This window comes from Schistocerca nitens, chromosome 5 (assembly GCF_023898315.1).
Source record: "Schistocerca nitens isolate TAMUIC-IGC-003100 chromosome 5, iqSchNite1.1, whole genome shotgun sequence".
NCBI lineage: Eukaryota > Metazoa > Arthropoda > Insecta > Orthoptera > Acrididae > Schistocerca > Schistocerca nitens.
The window spans coordinates 414,591,344-414,613,477 of NC_064618.1; positions in this window are offsets into that span (position 1 = coordinate 414,591,344).

The window sequence follows — 22,134 nt, forward strand, 5'->3', positions numbered from 1 at the left end:
GGTGCTTCTGTTCCTATGGATCGTTGAAGTCACTTCACACGAGTATCCGATCTTTTCTGAGTGGACAGTACACAGCAGTCTCGCCGTGAGGTCGGAAGTTTCAGCTCTTAGAGCCCCTGAATTGGCCGCGAGCAGAGGTTACTAAGACCGAGATGGCGATGATTGTAAGCTTTTTGAGGCGCGTCAACGCGAAGCGTGCAAGTTAAGTGGCCGGCCCGCTGCACGCCAACAAACTGATCGGTCCGAACCGGTGGTCGGCCGTTGATCTTCACTCCACTCGTTACTGAAGTTCACTACATACAACAGCAGACCTGTCTCTTTCTGATGGCGCTGTTGTTTTCTCTCTTTCTCACGCTCTCCTGTAGGAACAGTTAGAACACACAGACTGCTCCACTAAATTTGCGACATGGCCTCTCATATTTAGGTCTGACATGTAGCTAATGCAATACAGTTCAACAACTGTTATCTGTAGGTCAAATCACTCAGACTGTATTCTGGAGCTACACAAATCCTCACTAGTTTGTATCATGTATCAGACCGAACTACGCAACTTTATACTAACTTTACTGTTTTGAAAAATGTACTTGACTTTATTATTACACGATTTGTCTAAATTTGAAGAACGTCGATGCTGCACTGCTTTTTACGAGCCGTATCTTCGATTTACGATCTCATAAATATTCTGAAGATAATTATGTAACTTACCCGTCATCTAATATAAGTGCTTCATCCCAGAAACAATTCTGTACAGGGCCTGCGATGACCATAATTAGGCAGAAACCAAATATTAGCATCAATTCCGATGGTATGTAATTCTTGGGATGGTATTAAAGTCACGGACGTTGCATCTTCCTCTGCCGGTTGTGGGTGCTTTCCGGTGGTTTGTTATCAAGTTTGTCAGTGTTGGTGACGAGTTCTTCCAACCTGACTTTAACCCGCATTCTCCTCACTAGTTTGAAGTTCGTGATCAATTTAATTAATGTCTTGTACGTATAATCACGCATTTTTTATAAATAAAAGATATGGCAGCCTGCTGCTGTTGTGTACTAGTAACGAGATGCAGTTTTTAACACAACAAATGAGAACAAAGAAACGTAGCATTCTGCCATATTTTTGTAATTTTTTGCGTGGTGTACGGTGGTTGCAGGCAAGCAATGAAGGAAAAACTGTTTTCCGAAAGCATATCTGCAAGATACAGTATGATGGTGAAGTAAGAAAAAATACATTGAAGGGACAGGTTGTGAACTGGAGAGATCGTTATGAAGATAAACTTTTTATGTCACTGAGAATGACAACGTGAGTGATGATAGAGAGTGTGACATTAAATTATGAGCAAACTGAAAGAGGTTGGAACACAGCATGCCACGTAGAAGAAAAATTAACAAAAACTATGAATTTATCTATAAATACGAGGAAAGACTTTGTTCCGTTATTAAATACTCCACCGTCAACCCTAAATAATCAAGGGATATGAATGTCAATTACAGGCCGGAGAAGATGAATCATTTTGAATGACACCTTGTCTTTTTCCTGTCACCTAGCAGGGAAGTCAAAATAATGCCGGACACTAGAACCACAGAAAAATTAGTCCACAGAACCATCTACGAAATATCATGGCTCAAAAATGCAGCAGTATATGCTTCGTCACTGATAAAAATTGGAATTCCTAGGACAGACAGGATAACAAAGGAGTCAGGGAACAGGCCGAAGTGGAAGACGTGGTCGTGACTGCAGTGAAAGTGATGTGCGGGTGGCCAGGACTAGTATCCAAGCGAATGAATGATAAGATACTTTGACGAAGGAAGTTCTTTGCTGGCCCAAGAGGCAACAGGAGTGAAAAAGACGACTTAATGGAAGGTAAGCTCGGGGCTTTATTGTGAAAAACTTACAGAAAAATTTTGATTCACAGTATTACCCATTGTTGGCCACTACATTGTCCCATCTTTCGGATAGCATACGAATCCCGTGATGGAAGAACTGGGCGTCTTTTGTGGGGATCCACGAATCGATTCAATTTTGCACTTGTTCACATGATCTGAAGAAGTGCTGGTCAGCCGGACTGTACGTCACTGATCGAAAAAGGTGATAGTAAGAGAGAGCAACGTATGGAGAATACGGCGGGAGGGATAGCAGTTCTCATTTCAATTTTTCCATGTATATTTTGACGGGTTATGTGACATGGGGTCGAGCACTGACCTACTGCAAAATTACCTTTTCGTGTCTATCGATGTATTGTGGCTTTTTGTGTCTCAGTGTTGGGCTCGAACGCATCAATTGCTTTCGATAAAGATGTCCTGTGACAGTCTTTCTCTGTTTCAGTAGCTACGAAAACCTTCTGTCTTCCACCGCCATGCCGGTCTTCGACATCAAAATCACCGTTCTTGACGCGTTGAAAACATCCTCTGCACGTTCTTCCACTAATAGTTCCCTCACCATTGGTCTTACCCACCATTTTAAGAGCCACAGCCTCAGATTTCTTCATGTTAAAGCAGAAAATTAAAACTTCCCGCAAGTGGCGAGAAATGGGTACGTAAGTTGACGTACATAATCGAGAATAACCTTATGATGCAATCACAAATCGACTAATGTTTTTATGGCATTATGTTTACAGATGCCTAAGTTTATTGTATTACACCTATGACCAGCCACCAGAACCGCACTTGCCGCTGCTGCCGCCTATTGCAAAACGGTGGAAGCAAAGTTGTAGACCTAATATTGATACAGTATAGCACAGTTTGCAGCAGCATGGGCTGTCCCCGAGGAACTGACTAGCGTTTGTGGGAGTACATACGTATTGTAATAGAATACCCTTCAACTTTTACCATAATACATTTATTTGGAAATCTTAGAGTGGATACAAATATAAAAACAGTTCCAAACACAAAATATTGTCTTAAAATGTTCATAGTAATCATAATAATCTCAATTGAAACATTAAATAAGTTCCAAGGAAATGAGCAAAAATTTCTGAGGATGGGAAGTTAATATCACTAACTCAAATAACAGAATTAAATTTCACTTCAATCCTACATTACAACATCCGTAAAAAATTGCGCTCTAGTTTGAGCTTCTCAAAAAACTTCAAAAAAATTAAACAATACTTTAAAATCCAACAACAGTCTTGCAATTAAGATTTAAGCTACACTAAAGGTTTCACGTTTGATAAGCAAGTGCATAGCCAAGAAAAAAGAAGAGAATTTGCAGGCCACAACAGTTTTTACAAGAACTGCATGGGTTAATAATGGTAGGCAGGAGGTTCGTAACCCTTAATAGCTAAGCACAAAATCACTCACAAATGGTCAACTTAGAATTAGTGTTGAGTCAGCACTTAGCCGTACAGCCGGCGGACTCAAGAAGAAAACCCGTACTTGTCCTTGGGAAACTCTGAGTACAGGGCACACAGTGCAAGAAACTGTCATTGTTCGTGCACTAGGAACAGTCTTCTCGGACAGCAAGTCACGGAGTTTTGCTCCGTGGGTTTTCCGATCAGAGCCTCCACTGTCGCTGATTTATGCCAGTCGTTCATCAGCAGCGGATGTGTTGTCAGTCAGTCAGCCTACAGCAGTTGTTTCCGTACAGAGTCGCAGTCGTGAGCTACTTGAGTTCTATACACTGTGTGTAATGGAAATAACTACAATGAAAGGGAAGCCATTTCTTGTCACTGTGTGTAATGGAAATAATTACGATGAAAGGGAAGCCATTGCTTGTCAAGGGTGGTCGCCGTTATCTGGTGCACAGAAAGTCTGAGTAGTGTGCGAACTGATTATATGTGAAATTCCGAAAGCAGTAAAATCCGAGGCCATTTAAAAAAATGGATGAGTAACGGCTGACCAGCAGCATTCGTGCACTCCTCACGAAGCAGATGTGTACATTAAAAACGAATGCATAACAACAGAAAAAAAGTTCGCTAACAAAAGACAGTACCCGTTTTACAGATTTTTAAAGAATTTCTAGCAAACATGCGAAAGCATGAAAACCAAGCATTGAAAGACTTTTTTCTGGATTGAAAAATAAGATGCCGTGTGGTTACCGAATATAATAAAGCTATGAAAACAGTGTTCCTTGAAACATCCCTTCACGGTTGTAGATTCCTTGAGGCTTGCATTCCTACTTCCAAACGGTGCAAGAATTGATACACTAGGTATTACATTTTATGAAAACAAAATTCATGTGACTGCATCTGTTATAGTGACTGAAGAACTAAGGTATTACAAACTTACAAACCTAACTGTGAAGCTTTAATTAGACAGTTAAGGGAAGCATACAGAGATTATGTATTTACGCCGAATACTATAAGATGCTCCAATAGGTATTATGATTTCGATCGAGACCTCTGTGGTATCAATATTAGAGCCTCAATAAATTAAAAACCGCAAAAGTCATCCGTCAACACACGCACACAGCCGAAAGCCGCCCTAGAACATGGCCTTGTGGTTACGGAGGCCTAATCACAGCGAAAGATCTAAGTTAACATATTATGTTATAGTAGAAATCCCAAACTGGACAAGTGAATGGGAAACAAACTGGCGTGAACAATTTCGCTGTAGGGTTTTGTAGGTATTGAACCAAATTCTATCACTTCCAGGATGGTGCACAACATACGTTCGGCAGTTGGGGCCTCGAGGAAGGAAATGCGGTGACTTCGGGTACTGGAAGAAGTGGAATGAAGTTCAGTTAGCAGTAGGGCGTCGAGAGGATAATAAGGTAATGCTTCCTGTGATGCAGCCGAACAAGAATGGGATTTGCAGTTGTTTAGCATACCAAGCACTCTATTGGCAAATGGACAAACATCAACGAGCGCCCCGCTCTGAAGACTGCGCTGTGTCGCAGTTCTCTGGCTCTAGTTCAAATGGTTCAAATGGCTCTGAGCACTGTGGGACTTAACATCTGTGGTCATCAGTCCCCTAGAACTTAGAACTACTTAAACCTAACTAACCTAATGACATCACACACATCCATGCCAGAGGCAAGATTCGAACCTGCGACCGGAGCGGTCGCGCGTTTCCAGACTGAAGCGCCTAGAACCGCACGGCCACACCGGCCGGCTCTGGCTCTAGTACTCCGTGGAAGAAAACATAAGAAGTGGGACTAACGTAGTAACACGGGGATAGAGCGGTTATTTAGCCACATGTGTGCTGCAGTGGCACATCATCCACCAAGCAGTATCGACGAAGCGTCGATGATAATAATGGAGGAAATACGTAGTGGAGAAAAAGTCATGAAATTCGCAGGCATGTGGTCAATCATTCGATGAAAACTCCTAATATACCAATTGAAATGTGGAACGTTTTTAATCAGAGACACAGGATCACGAAACTAAACTCCTTAATAAATCAAAAACATTCAGAAGTATATTTTGTAACAAATAAGCTGAAAGAAGAAGCAGTAAATGCTATACTCGAAATTAAAAAAAAAACTTAACTGTCCTACCTCTTCAAAAAAGAAGAAAATGATACGTAGATCCGGACAAAAGGTTAAAAGACGCTGTTAAATGCCTCGGGATTTCTTGCAAAAAACTGAATGAGAAAATTCATAACCTAAGACAAGAAATTTAATCATTCTCTGCAGCAATCTTGTAGAAAGAAAAAAAGGTGAAAATGAAAAAAAAAAAATGTTTCCCCATGCCAACTTACTATGTGCATATCCATTCCTAAGCCAGGATAAAGTGTGATGTTCTTATCACAAAACGGTCGGCAGAGCCTCCCCACTTCCTTCGATGGTCGAAAAATCCACGGTTAAAATATCTGTGGTCGGAAACGCTACGTTTACCTCACGGGTCGCAAAGCCCACGGTCGGAAAGCCCACGACAGCCGTCCTCGTCGTGTCTGGGCCAGCTGACTGTGTCGTCAGCTACCAGCCACCAACCGTCTTCCAAGGCGAGCGCCCCAAGTACCACGATTGCCGCTCTTCGCTGATAGACTGACCAGAATCGCCGCGGTCGTTCGCTTCGTGACACAAGTGGCGCTGGCGGGACACCATCGATCCCTGCGTCCTTTCGGTGAAGCGATTAGTCTGATCCATCCTTGGCGTCACCTGCCTAGCGTAGCGGGACTAATTGCGCTGCGAAACCACGACACAATTGGGTGGCTGATGTCAGCGCACCATAATGCTAAACTGGTCTGTCAGAAATGTTTCTGAACTCAGTCGTAGCGTACAGCACCCCCATTCGCCCTAACAGCGGTGGTGAACCGTCAGTGCAGAAGGTCCATGAGATCGCACAAGTTTTGTGGAGTCAACCTGCTGTATGACAGTTAAACTAGAACCCATACATCTCGTTAGATGGTGGCCCACATGTGATAAAGATACCTGAGGTAACGTAACTTCAGAAACCAATGAAGCACCCACAAATCCATGAAGTTTTCGAAGAAATATTTAAGGTCCACTATGAGCTACTTTATTCACTATCAGTTTCGATCTGAGCTGATCATTGTTAGCAAACATAAAATTCGTTATATGAACGCGTGTGATATCGTTCTTATTGTGGGGTCAAAAATAAATAAATAAAAACCATCCTGCGTCATTGAAACTGCCAACAGCGGTAAAATGAACTTACGGAGGTAAATAATTAATGCATTTTACGACTGAGGACAGTTTCAGTAACGAGAAATATTTTTTATTTATTTACGAGGCGTATTCGGAAAGTAAGGTCTGATGGAGTGCGAAACGGGAACCACAGTGAAAATGCGACGAACCTTTGTACAGATATGTTGGGCAGTCTCTATAGCACGCCCGTCGATCGCATCACGTCGCTCTTTTCCGTTCTGAGGGCACAGTGCGCACATAAAGATGCTTATAACAAGTCTCCGTCAAGTATGAGTGCTTGGTGTGAGATTTCACCTGATGTCATGCAGCCCACATAACATAACTGTCATACGTTTCCTTCTGCATGACAATTCTCGGCCGCACTCTGAAGGGGAAATGAAGATGCTTCTGCAGCATTTACGATGGGAAGTATTTGATCACCTACAATTGAGCGCGTAATTGACTCTCCCTGAGTTTCATCTCTGTTCACATGAACCGTTGGCTATGAACACCACATTTTGGCACAGACAACGAGCTGTAGATCAGTTTAGAGAACTGGTGGAAAACACAGGCAGCTTGCTTCCACGACGCGGTTATTGGAAAGTTGGTACAACGCTACGACAAATGTCTAAATCGAGTACCGACTATGAAGAGAAGTAGCTGACTGTTGCAAATAAAAAATTTTTGATTTTCGCAGTAGTTTCCATTTTTCGACCAATCGGACCTTACTTTCCTAATACGCCTCGTATTTTTGATGCCACAGGATGAACGATAAATCATGGGGTGACGTAAATAATTTTATGTTTCCCGGCAATGATGGGCTGATCAAAACTACGTAGTAATGAATAGAGGTTTACTTCATCAGCGTCACATTACGGCCAACTACTTAGTAGCATGTTGGTCCGCATTTGGACGCAATACGGCAGTGATTCCGCGTGGCATGGATTTGATAAGTTCCTGGGAGCTTTCTAGAGGTATGTGACAGACGTCTATTCACAGGCCATGCGATTCCCGTAAATTACGGGCCAGTGAATTGTAGTCGAGCTGCTGGCGCCCGTTAGCGTCCCACATGTGATACATCTGTTTCAGCGAATTTGGTGTCAAATACAACAGCTTTAGTAGAGTGTCATACTCCTAAAACTACGACAGTATGTTCCTGGACTTGCAGCACGGACATGTTACTGCTGGAAGGTGCCATCATCGTCAGGGAACACGTCAAGCTTAAAGGGATGCGAGTGCAGCGTAATAAGATTCACGACGTCGCCCACAGCTGTCGGGTGCCTTCGAGTACTACCACAGGTCCCACGAAGCTCAGGAGTATGCTCTCCATAGAGTAATACTGCACCCACCCTCAAGCGTCCGTGGCGCGGAACATGTTTTCAGTTGGCATTCGTCTGAATGACAGCGTATCTTGACACAACCATCGAAGTTTTGTAACAAGAAAGATGACACTTTTTAACTGATCCGTGATAAAATATTAATGATTTCATTCCCACTGCAATCGTACGAGGGTTGTCCAGAAAGTAATGCTCCGCATTGTTTTCTCACACGAAAACAATGGTACGAAGACGAAACGTTACGTATGTAGTATTTGAAGTCTTGTGAGTGAGCGTCCAAGTTTCCGTAGCTTCCAACAGGTAGCGTAACTGCAGGCAGAGGCGGATACAGAAAAACCTCAAGGAGGGGGCGCTAGAGATATCTTGAGCTACCTTTACTTTTACTGTAATAAAAAAATAATCAAGTCACATGCAAAGTTTAAGAAAGTTTTATTTTAGCTGATTATACTCATATGCAATACAAGCCTGCCTTATAATATAAAAAAGTTACCACTGTGGTTCTCTTCCTTAAATGATGAATTCCAAGCGCCTATTCTTCCTAGGAAACTGGTTAATTACATCGTCAATAGGACATTGAATGTCAGGGTGAATATTCAACAGAACTAAGCCGTTAAGTCGATCCTCCTTCATTGTCGACCTCAGCCATCTCTTTGTAAGCCGCAATGATGAAAAACTTCTTTCTACTGTAGCAATAGGTGCAAGTAGACAAGCAAATATTTTGTACAACGTGTGCGACGTAGGTTAGTCAGATCTAGGACAAACACACAACGTTTGCATATCAGAATCACGATCACTAAGGGCGTTTATGCTCGTTTGCTTGTATTGAAGAATCTCTAGCATTAGTCTCTTTTTAATCACAAAAAGTGATTCTTCTTCAAAGAACAGGGTGGCGTGGGAGGAGGGCGGGGGGGGGGGGGGTGCCCCGAGCGCACCCCATATGTAAGCGCCATTGGCTGCAGGACAGTTTCAAAATGGCGTCTGTAGGTGATGTACGTTACAAGCAACGTGCCGTCATCGAATTTCTCACTGCAGAGAAAGAAACTGTGGGGAATATTCACAAACGATTGTGCAAGGTCTATGAAGCATCTGCTGTCAACAGAAGTACCGTAAGTCGCTGGGCACGGAGGGTGAGGTCATCAGAAGGCGGTTCGACGGAGCTGCACGATACACAGCGGTCGGGGAGACCATCCACGGCTGTCACACCTGACGTATTGCAGCGAGCTAATGTCATTCGCGAGTGAACCGTGAATATACTTTCAAAACCTTCAAAACCTTTTTTAAGAATTTACTTTATTTACTAGCGATTCATCAAAAACATTAACACATTTAATCACACTACGTGAGCGTGTTTTTTTTATTAGAAACGGATTTAAAATTATAATCAGAAAGCATCCTCTAAATATCAAGTTACAATTTATTCAGAGGCAGAAAGAACAAATTTTTCACTATGAGCTTTTGGGCTGAGAACCTTGCCGCTCCCTTCTGACACGGCCGAAAGACTACACTGGTGTAGTTCTGCAACACACCAGATTACTTTAAACTAAAAATTTTAATAAGTCACACAAGCACATAATCTATGCACCCCGTAAGAGGGATGGAAATGGTACAAAACACTAACATTAAAAGATTAACTTGCCACCGAAGGTGCAACTTGATTAAAAAAAAAAAAAAAAAGAAAACGTCTTATAGTGGAAGGGTGGCAACTTTATACACTAAAATCACCATTTAAATAAAAACCCATGAAATGCAGTCTTACATAAAATATACAAGGTTGGCCAAACATGCTCTACATTACACATATACCGCCTCTCAAGATGATAGGCAAGATAGAGACATATTTCAGGAATTTGGCCGTTACACTTCAAGCAATAAATTCGTTAACACGGAATCCAACATACATGACAGAGGCAGCTATTAACGTACGGCCGACCGACAGACAGACAGACACTAACTACCTAACAAATGCGGACGAGAGACAGACGAGCAGGCTGGGTACGAGAGACTGACCAAGAAAACAAGTAGAATTTAAGTAGTAAATGAAACAACATATCACGAATCACTTAACTTCTAATAAACTGCGATTTCTGGCGTAGACCTGGCGCAGCACTCCCAAAACGCTCTCCCAAAACCGTCCGCTGTCAGCCGCTTCAACGGACGCAGGAAGGCGCACTGATCTCCCGTCTCACGGCGTCGCAGCTCGCACCGGCCAAACCGATATCGTGGGTTGACTCCTGTTGCTCTCGTGTCGGCCGCGAAGCCATCATCCCTCGCTATACGGCGCGTCCCACTGGACTCACGTGGCCAGCTCACATGCGCCGACGCTCTAGGCGACAAGGCATCTTGTGCCTCAGTGCGTGACCGACCAACCGATCGATCCAACCGCCAATGACCGTTGCCCGAGCAACTCGAGCAGACTGGCGGCCTAACGCACAGACTCAGGTGCAGGAACTCAGCCCCAACCGGGCGGCCACTAGCTGAGTTCTGTTACTGGCTGAGTGGCAAGACTCTCATTCTGTCGGCTTTAAGGTTTGATCCAAACGACAGACATACTAGCACTCCGAACGACAGACAAACACTAACTGCCGCACAAATGCGAACGAGACAGACCAGCAACTGGTGACGAGTGACTGACCCAGACTCACTCCGACTGACCAGCTGACCGACTGGTGAGCTCATAGCGCCCCTTAAATGCACGTGAACAGGCAACATTTCCCGTTTCCCACCAAAGGGAGACACCAAAGCAGAGCCCGACGTTAGAAATGTGCGCCGAACGGTGTCCTCTGAAACACTTGCGCAAGAACGGGCATTGTGTTCTGACAGAAAACGTCGCCTTTCCTGCTTTACAGAGCGGACGAGCATCCAGCCCCCAGATTCTGTGATGAGACGTCGACATCGAACGCCTTGTCGCCTGCTCGTGGCTTTCACCACATTCCATAGATGCGCGCGAAAGTAATACAAGAACAGAGGAGCAGCTTCACCGTTTGTAAGATACTCGTTTGAAGGCGCCGAGCTGAAACAATCTGTCCTTCGTGAAAGTAGCTTTAATCAGTGGATTTCATCATATGCGGCCCGCCTGTAACACCACCAATCAGCATTCAGTCTTGCGGTAGATCATTAGTGTATAGTTCTTTTATAACGGTATTATCCATCAGTGCTCTGCGTTAAATACTATGTCGCCGCATCAGATACTGTACCTGATAATCCATCCCTTATGAGGACTTTAAGATCGCCCCCGTCTCACCCCACCCCCCTGGAACTATCCGAAAGAAATACAATGAAGATCCGAAGCAACTGGTACGTGCCGAATATCCTGTAGAGCCGTGCCGCAACACGACGTGACATGGACTCGACTGATGTATGAAGTAGTGCTGGAGGGAACTGACACTAAGAATCATGCAGGGGTGTGTCCATAAACCCATGAGAGTACGATGAGATGGAGATCTCTTCTGAACAGCACATTGCAAGGCATCCCAGATATGCTCAATAATTTTCATGTCTGGAGGAATATGGTGGCCAGCGGAAGTGTTTAAACTCAGAAGAGTGTCCCTGGAGCCACTCTGTAGGAATCCTGGACGTGTGGGGAGTCGCAGTGTCCTGCTGGAATTGCCCAAATCCGTCGTAATGGACATGGATGGATGCAGGTGTTGAGACAGGATGCTTACGTACGTGTAACCTGTCTGAGTCGTATCTAGATGTACCATATTACTCCAACTGCACCCGCCCCACACTATTACAGAACCTTCACCAACTTGAACAGTCCTCTGTTGACATGCAGGGTCCATACCTGTACATGTCCGTGCACTCGATACAATGTGAAACGAGATTCTTCCGGCCAGGCAACATGTTTCCAGTCATCTATAGTTCAATATCGGTGCTGACGGGCCCAGACGGAGCATAAATCTTTATGTCGTGCAGTCATCAAGGGTACACGAGTGGGCCTTCGGCTCCGAAAACCCATATCGATTATGTTTCGTTGAATGGTTAGCACGCTGACACTTGTTGATGGCCCAGCATTAGAAATCTGCAGCAATCTGCGGAAGGGTTGCACTTCTATCACGCTGAACGATTCTCTTCAGTAGTCATTGTCCCGTTCTTGCAGGACCTTTTTCGGCCCCAGTGATGTCGATTATTTGATGTTTTACTGGATTCCTGATATTCACGGCACACTCTTGAAATGGTCGTACGGTAAAATATCCACTTCATCGCTACCTTGGGGATGCTGTGTCCCATCGCTCTTGCGTTGAAACTCACTTAAATCCTGATAACCTGCCATTATATCAGCAGTAACTGCACAGGACACTTGTTGTCTTCTATAGGCTTTGCCGATCGTAGCGCCGTTTTCTGCCTGCTTACATATCTCTGCATGCCTATACCAGTTTCCACGGCGCTTCAGTGTACGTTATGTTTCGATATGTTGTACCTGCTCTGTATCGTATGTAAAGTATTAGGAAAAATCATAGCTGGGTGGTTAAGAACATACGTAGAAGAGTATCTAGGAGACTACCAGTGTGGTTTCAGAACCAACAGATCCACTACAGATCAGATTAGATCAGATTATCACTACCAGACAGATCCTTGAAAAATGTTATGAGTATAACGTTGATGTCCACCAGTTGTTCATTGATTTTAAACAAGCTTATGATAGTTGGTTGGTTGGTTGGTTTGGGGAAGGAGACCAGACAGCGTGTCATCGGTCTCATCGGATTAGGGAAGGAAGTCGACCGTGCCCTTTCAGAGGAACCATCCCGGCATTTGCCTGGAGTGATTTAGGGAAATCACGGAAAACCTAAATCAGGATGGCCGGACGCGGGATTGAACCGTCGTCCTCCCGAATGCGAGTCCAGTGTCTGACCACTGCACCACCTCGCTCGGTAAAAGCTTATGATAGTATCAAAAGAGATCAACTTTGGAAGCCAATGCAATAGGCAGGAGCCCCTAACAAACTGATAAGATTGGTTCAAATAACCTTGAGAAAAACAATATGCAAAGTAAAGATCGAGGGCACTTTATCAAAGGCATTTGAAGTTAACTAAGGACTGTGGTAGGGTGGTGTCTCCACTATTCTGTTTATTGTCGCCTTGGAGAGTGTAATACGAAAGACACAAAGAAACAACCCTGTGGGAACACTGTTTAATTGAGTGACTCGGGAGCTTGCATATGCGGATGATATTTATTTGTTATCCAGGAGGAAACAGGACCTGGAAGAAAAACTTGAAAAAGTTGAAAGATTTGGTGCGGAGATGGGGCTGACCATTAATCAGTCGGAGACCAACTATATATTAACATTTAGGAAAAGATATAGTGAAGGAGAAAGAGGCATGGCTATGAACGGGAAAGAATATGATCGCTGTGAGGGCTTTAAATATCTTGGGTCACTGGTAACTGAGAATAATGGTATGAGGGAAGCAATACATGCAAGGATTGCAGCTGGTAACAGGAGCTACTTTGCACTGGTTACAGTGTTTAAAGCAAGAAGCCTTAGTAGGAATCTGAAGCTGACTGTGCATCGTACAGTAGTGAGACCTGTGGTGATGTATGGTTCGGAGACCTGGACTACGACACAAAATGATGAGGAGTTGTTGCTGAGATGGGAAAAGAAGATAATTAGGAAAATCTATGGGCCAGTGAATGATAGGGGTTTTTGGAGAATCAGAAATAATGAGATCAGAGAGTTGTACAACAAACCAAATATCGAGACAGAAATAAAGAGTAATAGACTACATTAGTTGAGACATGTAGAAAGAATGGTGGAGAACAACATAGTCAAAAAACTTTCCAAAGGAAAACACGGTGAGCGTCGCATAAGGGACAGATGGCTAGACAACATGGAGGAGGACTTGGGAGTTAGACGATGGAAAGCAAAGGCAGCCAACAGAGAAGAGTGGGCGGAGGTTCTCCGATATGCCATGGCCCTACAGGGGCTGTAGCACCAACGAGAAAGTAAGTAAGTAAGTATATTGTACCTACTTTTCTATTCTCTCATCCAATCAACATAACATGGATTACCTTACTGTTTCGTAGTGTGAATAATGGAAACATTATCATTTTCTTGAATTATATGTTACAGCAGTTGAATCTCGTGTTCAGCGTTAACTTGCTTACGGCCTCGATGAGAGCTTCTGCCAAAGTTCCAGTGGGACTTGCTGATCCGCAGCACTGTATCTAGAGATCGCACAGGCCAACGAACGGTCAGCTAATTTAGCAGTGGAGTTTTAGATTGTAAGTATGTCGTAATTAATGATCCATTGTTAAGTCCCCGATCCACAGAAAGGTGTCATGTATAATATACGGCTAGTGCAAAAGATTAATGAGGCATGTATCTGCGGTCACGTGTCGGGGAAATTTTGCCGAAGTGGTACTAAAAGAGGGTTTCCTGCTGCGCACACAGCTGGGCGACATTACGGGGAGAGTTGAGAGGAAGAACAGTAACTGCGGGTCAGTCTTCATTCCTTTGCAAATTATGCTGCTGCCTCCACTCATTTGGAGATTAAGTCTGCAGATTAAATATTTTACTGCATTCCGCCTCCCGTTAATGCGAATATGACGACAGATAATGCTTGCAGCGTCAAGCATTTTACACACTCCTCCGCGACGCTTGTTGAAAAGACTAAAAGAATACTCCGACTAAATACCCGTCTCAGCACTTATTTTATTTCTTATCTTTGTTCTCCCCTTTCATTAGCTTTGACCTTTTTCTCTCTTCTAAGTTACACTTCAACTTTTCCTACTGTCTAACAAGAAATTTTACATTCACCTAAACCTTGTAGATGTGAAGAAATACTTGAAAATACTGAAGATTTATTGACGCAGATGCATTAGAATGACCGATCTCCGAGTAGAAGTCACAGAATTAAGTTCAGCAAACAAGAAGCATAGATCGAAGAGAAGAGCAGAGAGATTTAAAATAATTCTCATTTATTATTCTGTCTCAGTCGCACATTTTAAATTACATGACATGTTTCGATCAGTCTGGTTCATCTTCAAATCTAAGTAGTTGCGTCAGTCCACAGCCTCATATAAGAGAAGATGATCCAGAGTGTACAAAATATGTCATGTAATTAAAAACGTCCAATGGAGATTGAAAAATAAATGAGAATAATTTGAAGTATTAATAAAGTTGCTGCAAAAACGTCCAATGGAGACTGAAAAATAAATGAGAATAATTTGAAGTATTTATAAAGTTGCTGCTTCTCTCCGCGCGAATATGTTGGCTATGGTGAGCAGAGAGGTTGTTATTGGTCTGCGATGGAAGAAATATTAAAGAGTTGACAGTGAACTTTTGAAGCATTCCAACGATAGAGAAATTACATATGAGTAAAAGACAAACAGAAAGAATTAACAAAAATACGCGAAACAGAGTAACTAAAGAAGATTGGGGCAAGACGACAAGTCCAGTAAAAATCAGATGAAGGAGACGTTGTAATCTCCCCCCTCCTTCCTTCTTCCATCTATTGTACACGTTAGACAAGGCCCAGTCCAAGTAATTAATAAGCAAAGTCTTTTATGAAGATTTGAGAAGCGCGAGGATTAGTATAAACTTTCTAGTTTACTTAGCTTGTCATGCTGAGACGGCTTCAGTTCTTCTTGTCAAGGGGTCTGATTCTCGAAGTTGAATAACTAACATCAGGTCCTCACGGTTGGTTTGAACTAAATAAATTGGAAGACTGTTGTTGCAGAATTTTTGTACGTAAATAAATTTTCCACTGATTTTCTCACATTTTAGTATATCCTACAGTATTTTTATCTTGTCATATTAACAAAGCCGAAATTACATTGTTCGCACCTATTATACAAAAATACGTCCGATCACATCAGAGGCAAGCTTACGACTCTCACACTCTGCGGGAATATTAATATTCCAAAGGGTTTACAATTTTTCTTAACTGATGATTTCCTACTAGTTTTCGTTACATTATTAATTTCGCTTATCACTTCATAAATGAATTCAGAAATAAACATAGTAAACGGTATAGGATTGGGCAATTAATAATAGAAATTTTAAGTGTTCAAATGATTCGTTATTTCAAATGTTTCTAAAGAAAAATAATTTTAACTGGACATTCAGAACTAGTACTTATCGAATACAACATCGAAACTAAAATGTTTTATAAAGTAATCCCTTTTCATAAATTTTAGTTTGAAATATAGCATACTGTGTATAAACTTATATGAACATTTTCAAAAAAACAATTGAGATAATACTGACCTGTCCAAAATCCGAAAAATAATACTGATATTGACAACTGATTTTGAGGAAAAGTAATGCTAGACGAGGATATCCCGTTACAAACTGCAGTTGGTGTAAGATATTAACTACAGTAATGAGGCAAGAATAAAAATCTAACACTAGAGCAAAAGAGGAGAGAAAAATTAATTCGACAGGAGAAAAATAGATAATAAAGACGAAAAACCGGATTGAAATGTACCGTGTATCCCGGTTTAAAAAAAAATCTTATAGGCAGTTTCAGATATTGAGAGAGAAGTGCAGAGGCTGCTCCAGTGGAAGAAACAAGAAACGTACGTTGAACCGAGAGTTATTGCAAGATATGTTAGGGGGAGTAATAAGGACAAATAATAATGATGATTACTGTAGGAAACGGGGTGTTCACCCTCCTGTTGTCAGATACTGCATGACAAACGGAGTGTGAGCGTCTACTTGCCCGGCCTCTGATGTCACAGCTCTGACCGACTACTGTTAGTGTGAGGTATAGCTTCTACTATTTCCTGAAAATTGTACTGTTAATTTCTCATCGCTTAACTTACATTCCGATGCTGTAGCAGCTATACCTCACACTAACAATAGTCGGCCAGAGCTGTGTTGTCAGAGTCCGGACATGTCACGCAGTATCAGACAATAGGAGGGTAAGTAAGAAATAGCTGGAATCTTAAAAAATGCGCTTGCACTTAATTTAAAATTAACTGCATATGTCTCAAGTTTCTCTATAGGAAATCATAATTATGAAGCGTGAGTGTGACTTAGCATTTGAGAAATTCAGTCTCAAGATGGATACATGTGTATAAAATGAATTTTACACCATATATAAGACACTAATGATCAGCATTACAGAACATTTAATGAACTGTGATGTGAAGCCACCAGTGGCAGCCATCAGTGGCTCCAGGAATCGCGACATGAATTCAGTGACGGACGGATACGTTTATAGGCATCGACAGTGACAGAGGGCTACGACCAACAAGTTACCGACCAGTCACAGCACAGACGTGTTCGGTAGGCGCCGTGTAAGCTGGCCGTGAAGGCTTATTTATACCTGAGTCTCTCCGGATAAATTTTTCCCAGTCCTTACCGCATGTAGGTAGTGACTGTCTTGTTGAAATACTGTGCATGGAGTTAGGTACTTGAACCTCGGTCTACAACATCTCTCTCATCGCCGTAACACTTGCCTCACTGAGGCTAAGTTTTCATAAAATGGAAAGCATTCACCCTAGAAAATAATTCGTACGTCTGTACGGATTTTTATTGTTTCGATGTTTTACTGTCATCGCTTTTATAATGAAACGTAGATTTCATGATCTGTACTAATTTTAATTAAGTCGCATTGCATTCCCTCGAAAGGTAACATAACTAATTTCATTAGTTTTGGACTTTTGACGTTTATCAATAATAAAGGACTAAATCTCTCAAATGGGTATTGCATCTTATATCTCGGTTTACACTGCGAGCTGACAAGCAGTGACATTCGTTTAGCGCACTTCCATAGGCTTTAAATTTCCACCGAGCGAGGTGGCGCAGTGGTTAACCCAGTGGTCCATTCGGGGGACGAGGTCCAAACCCGCGTCCGGCCATCCTGATGTAGGTTTTCCGTGATTTCCCCGAATCGCTTCAGGCAAATTCCGGGCCGGCCGATGTGACCGAGCGGCTCTAGGCGCTTCAGTCCAGAACCGTGCTGCTGCTACGGTAGCAGGTTTGAATCCTGCCTCGGACATGGATGTATTTGATGTTCTTAGGTTAGTTAGGTTTAAGTAGTTCCAAGTCTAGGGAACTGATGACCTCAGATGTTAAGTCCCTTAGAGCTTAGAGCCTTTTGAACCGTTTGAACAAATTCCAGGGTGGTTCCTTTGAAAGGGCACGGCCGATTTCCTTCCCTAATCCGGTGGGACCGACGACCTCGCTGTTTTGTCAAATGGTTCAAATGGCCCAGAGCACTATGCGACTTAACTTATGAGGTCATCAGTCGCCTAGAACTTAGAACTAATTAAACCTAATTAACCTAAGGACATCACGCACATCCATGCCCGAGGCAGGATTCGAACCTGCGACCGTAGCGGTCTCTCGCTTCCAGACTGTAGCGCCTAGAACCGCATGGCCACTCCGGCCGGCGCTGTTTTGTCCCCTCCCCCAAATCAACCTACCAACCTTTAAATTACCTCTGCAGCATTAATTACGACGAGTTCAAGGCAGAGAAACAAATAAGGCTTCTTTGATTAGTCACTAGAAAACTTCACAGTTGCTAAACATACATGGGAATTAGATATACGACCTAATCCTTTTCTCCCCCCGCCCCCCATCCGACCCACTATCCATTTCATCCTCCTCCATCTCGCCGTCCATCTACTCCTTCCCTTTCACTATGTCAATTTCCTGCTTCCTCCTTCTGTTGATCTCTCCCCCACACCTCTCTGACCTATAGCCATGCTTATTGTTGTTGAAAATTCAGATTTCGTAATAGCAGTCGAGTCTTAAGCTGATGAACCATAAATACAACTTTCATGTTTCCTGTGAAAATACACTGTGAGGAAGAAAGCAAAATAGGACATTGTTGTTGTTACGGTGAGAACTCAAGCGCCGACACGCCAGTCGGAAACGAGAGAGCAGAGAGAGCTGTGGAGAAAACGTCAGCCAATTGCACGCTGACCGACCCTTCTCCAGGACGACAACGCGACGTCAGCGACGTCTACGCGAAGAGGACACATGCGCCGCACCGATTGGCCGCGTTGAGCATAGAGATTATACACAAAGACCAGCGACTTCTTGTATATACTTCTACTCGATGACACATATCTATATACCATATAAAGACAAGTCGTTACCCAACATTGGTACGAAAAATGTCGAAGAGTTCTAGTATATACTTCTTGTATATACTGAGAACATTGTTTATTTCGCATGTCGCCCTTTGCTTGCGACACATATGTATTTCTCATTGTCATTTATTTTCTATAATACAACTCATTAATACGATTTGCCTGAACTGTTGTCCAGCGATCTGAGAAAGCATGTTTCCTATGTAGGCCTTATCTGACGAGTAGGCAGGATTCAACAGTTGTGCACAACATTTTTGTTTGAAATTGTATGTAGTGAGAAATAATGTGAATGGGGGAAACAATTTGTCTATTCTAACGGTATCAGTGCTCTGGAACAGTAATTAGTAGTGACTGCAAAAAAGGAATCAAAACCGCGCATTTTCACATCATTTCCTTTTTCGCAGTCGGCTCTTATTAAAAATTCTCTGACCATCGGCAATCCTTATCCCGCTGACCGGAGGCCACACTCCCACCCGCAACAGCAGCAGTAGCCTCGCTCCACTGAATATGTCGGTTATTTGCGCACATCTTGGTCACTGTTATGTCAATGAGAAATAACCATTTCGCTCCAGCGAATATGTCGGTTATTAGTTCACATCTTGATACCTTTTACTGTCAATAAGAATTACCATAACCGTGCTTCTACGTACGCAAAGAAGGATAGAAAATTGTTCTTTGAATATATAAGTAGCCTATGCTTGTCCGAACGTCTATAGGAGTAACGTGTAAAAAATTTGAAGTGATTCCGTCAAGAGCTCTTCGACATTTCTCGTACCAATGTTAGGTGACGACTTGTCTTTATATGGTATATAGATATGTGTCATCGAGTAGAAGGCACGAAGTTACACTCTCATTGGAAAGTCGTATACAGGACGGTCAGAAACAGTTTGAGAAGCTTGTGAGGGTGTAGCAGGGTATTTTGTGCTGAGAAATAATTGTTAAGGAAAAATTCGATATCTTGGCCGTTTCTGAGTTAATTGGCATTAAAGCTAGCCAATCAGGCCGTTGCATGCGCAGATTCAAGCGGCCTCCCATACACAATTAGCTGTTTTCACAGCACGGAAGATAGCGTACGAGAATGCTCAGCCTTTGGCCGTTCTCCGCCTGCCCACCCTGTATCGTTGATTCCGTAATATGAGCTAAGTGAAATTGAGCAACAGAAAAGCTTCACAGGACGTGGAATCTCTTTTACGATGTACGACTGGATGTGCCTTCGTGATACCGAAATGATGATTACGAAACAACTGTCTTTGTTAGACAGTTGTAGCATTTCTGATAAAGAAGTTGTGCGAACAATAGTAGCAGTAGCAGAGGTTTTAGGTCATGACCTATAGAATTGTAAGCAGATGTTCTGTACCGCTCCACAGACATCAGCTGCGACAACAAGCACGTAACTTCTTCAAACACAAACCCAAGTGTCACGGTGTACAATCGTGATATCGCGAGGAAACCGAGTAGCCGCCAGCACCAACCATAGGGGTAAACGCTATAACTTTTCTCTATTTTCTTTTAACGCCATATGTAATGATACTGTTTGTCATTTTGCTACAGCTTTTTTCTATCTTATTTTAACGCCATATGTATTAGTAATGTTTGTAACTTTGCTGTTCGTACCCCTATAGGGCCAAAAATTCTGAAGATGGCTTTTGGATAAGCCGAAACCGGTAAATAAACAAATATTATTTCGATCTCGACTTTGATTTTAACCTAAATATAGCACTTAATTTTGTCCTAAATATAGCACCAGATCGCTGCACTCCTTCGACAATGTTGTCTATATTTATGGACGCTCAGGAATTGCAGAGAGCTGTTATGCAGTGGGATAAGAAATACTTGAGGAGTGAAGGAAATATAGAACGGGTTATAATTTGGAGATTTGTGACAATGAACAGTTAGCGGCGTTGCCCAGTTTGAAAATGGTTCGATTATTAGTCAGGTAAAAGTTTTATTATAGAGACGTGAGAACTGGAAGGTGGTAAAATGGTCAGATGCATTTGGTACAAAGGCAGTAAATACTTTGAGGAAACTGATTTTTGCTAGACAAATTACTGGAGGAATACATTTTGTATTTGTCTTGTTGTCACCATATTGCAGAATATTTATGATTGCAAAGTGGGCACAGCCACTGGCCCACAGCCAAATAGTTCAGAAAAAATCCATGCTGATTCTAGAGAAGACAAGAGTGGTGGAAAAAATAGTTACAAGTAGTAAATGACGAATATGTTTGCTTTGACACGTATGCAAAGGAAAATTCAGTACAAAAGTGATCATTTTTAGACAAAGATCTTTTTGTGTATCTGTTGGACTAATATTGTTGTTAATAGGTTTTAAACTGCTGTGACCGCCAGAAGACGCAGAGCACAGATATATATAAATGAGCACCGAGCTGCTTAGTATGCATATGCTGCTGACAAGGAAACATTCCCAAATGTTAATAAACAATGCAATACTCATGTTTTTACTTGTGTCCAATTTAACGTTTATGGGGTAAAATACACGCCGAAAGGTAATTTGGCATACTAGGAATGGAGCGAATATCTTCGAGACGATGATATACAAAAAATGTTTCTCTTATAAAAGTTGATATATAACCAACGTTCTTGAAAACTGTTTAATCGAATTTTCTAATAATTTCAATTCTTAATTATTAATTAAAACTTTTATTACATTAATTAAAGAAGCTTTCAAACTACTTACATCCACGTGTAATAAAGTTGGTTTCTGTAAAAATATTTTTTGAGAGTATAAAATGTTTAAATGTATGTGAAATCTTACGGGACTTAGCTGCTAAGGCCATCAGTCCCTAAGCTTACACACTACTTAACTTAAATTATCCTAAGGACAAACAAACACACCCATGCCCGAGGGAGAACTCGAACCTCCGCTGGCACCAGCCACACAGTCCATGACTGGAGCGCCTTCGACCGCTCGGCTAATCCTGCGCTGCTTGAGAGTATACTAACACAACGTACTGTCAGAGTATTTTAGACATATCTACTTAAAAGTCTAAACATTCGTTATTAGTCTGGTTGTTTATTTTACTTCTATTTGTTTTATGTTTTAAATTTTTATTTTACGTTCTAAATACTTTTTTCTTGTTTTTTAGGTTACTTTTTCACTAAAGTGTATTATGTTCATTGAAAATAGTAACTCATTATTACGATATGAAATTATCACAGTAACGATGATCTGTAAATAAATGCTTAAAACATTAACTTTTCTTATACCACAA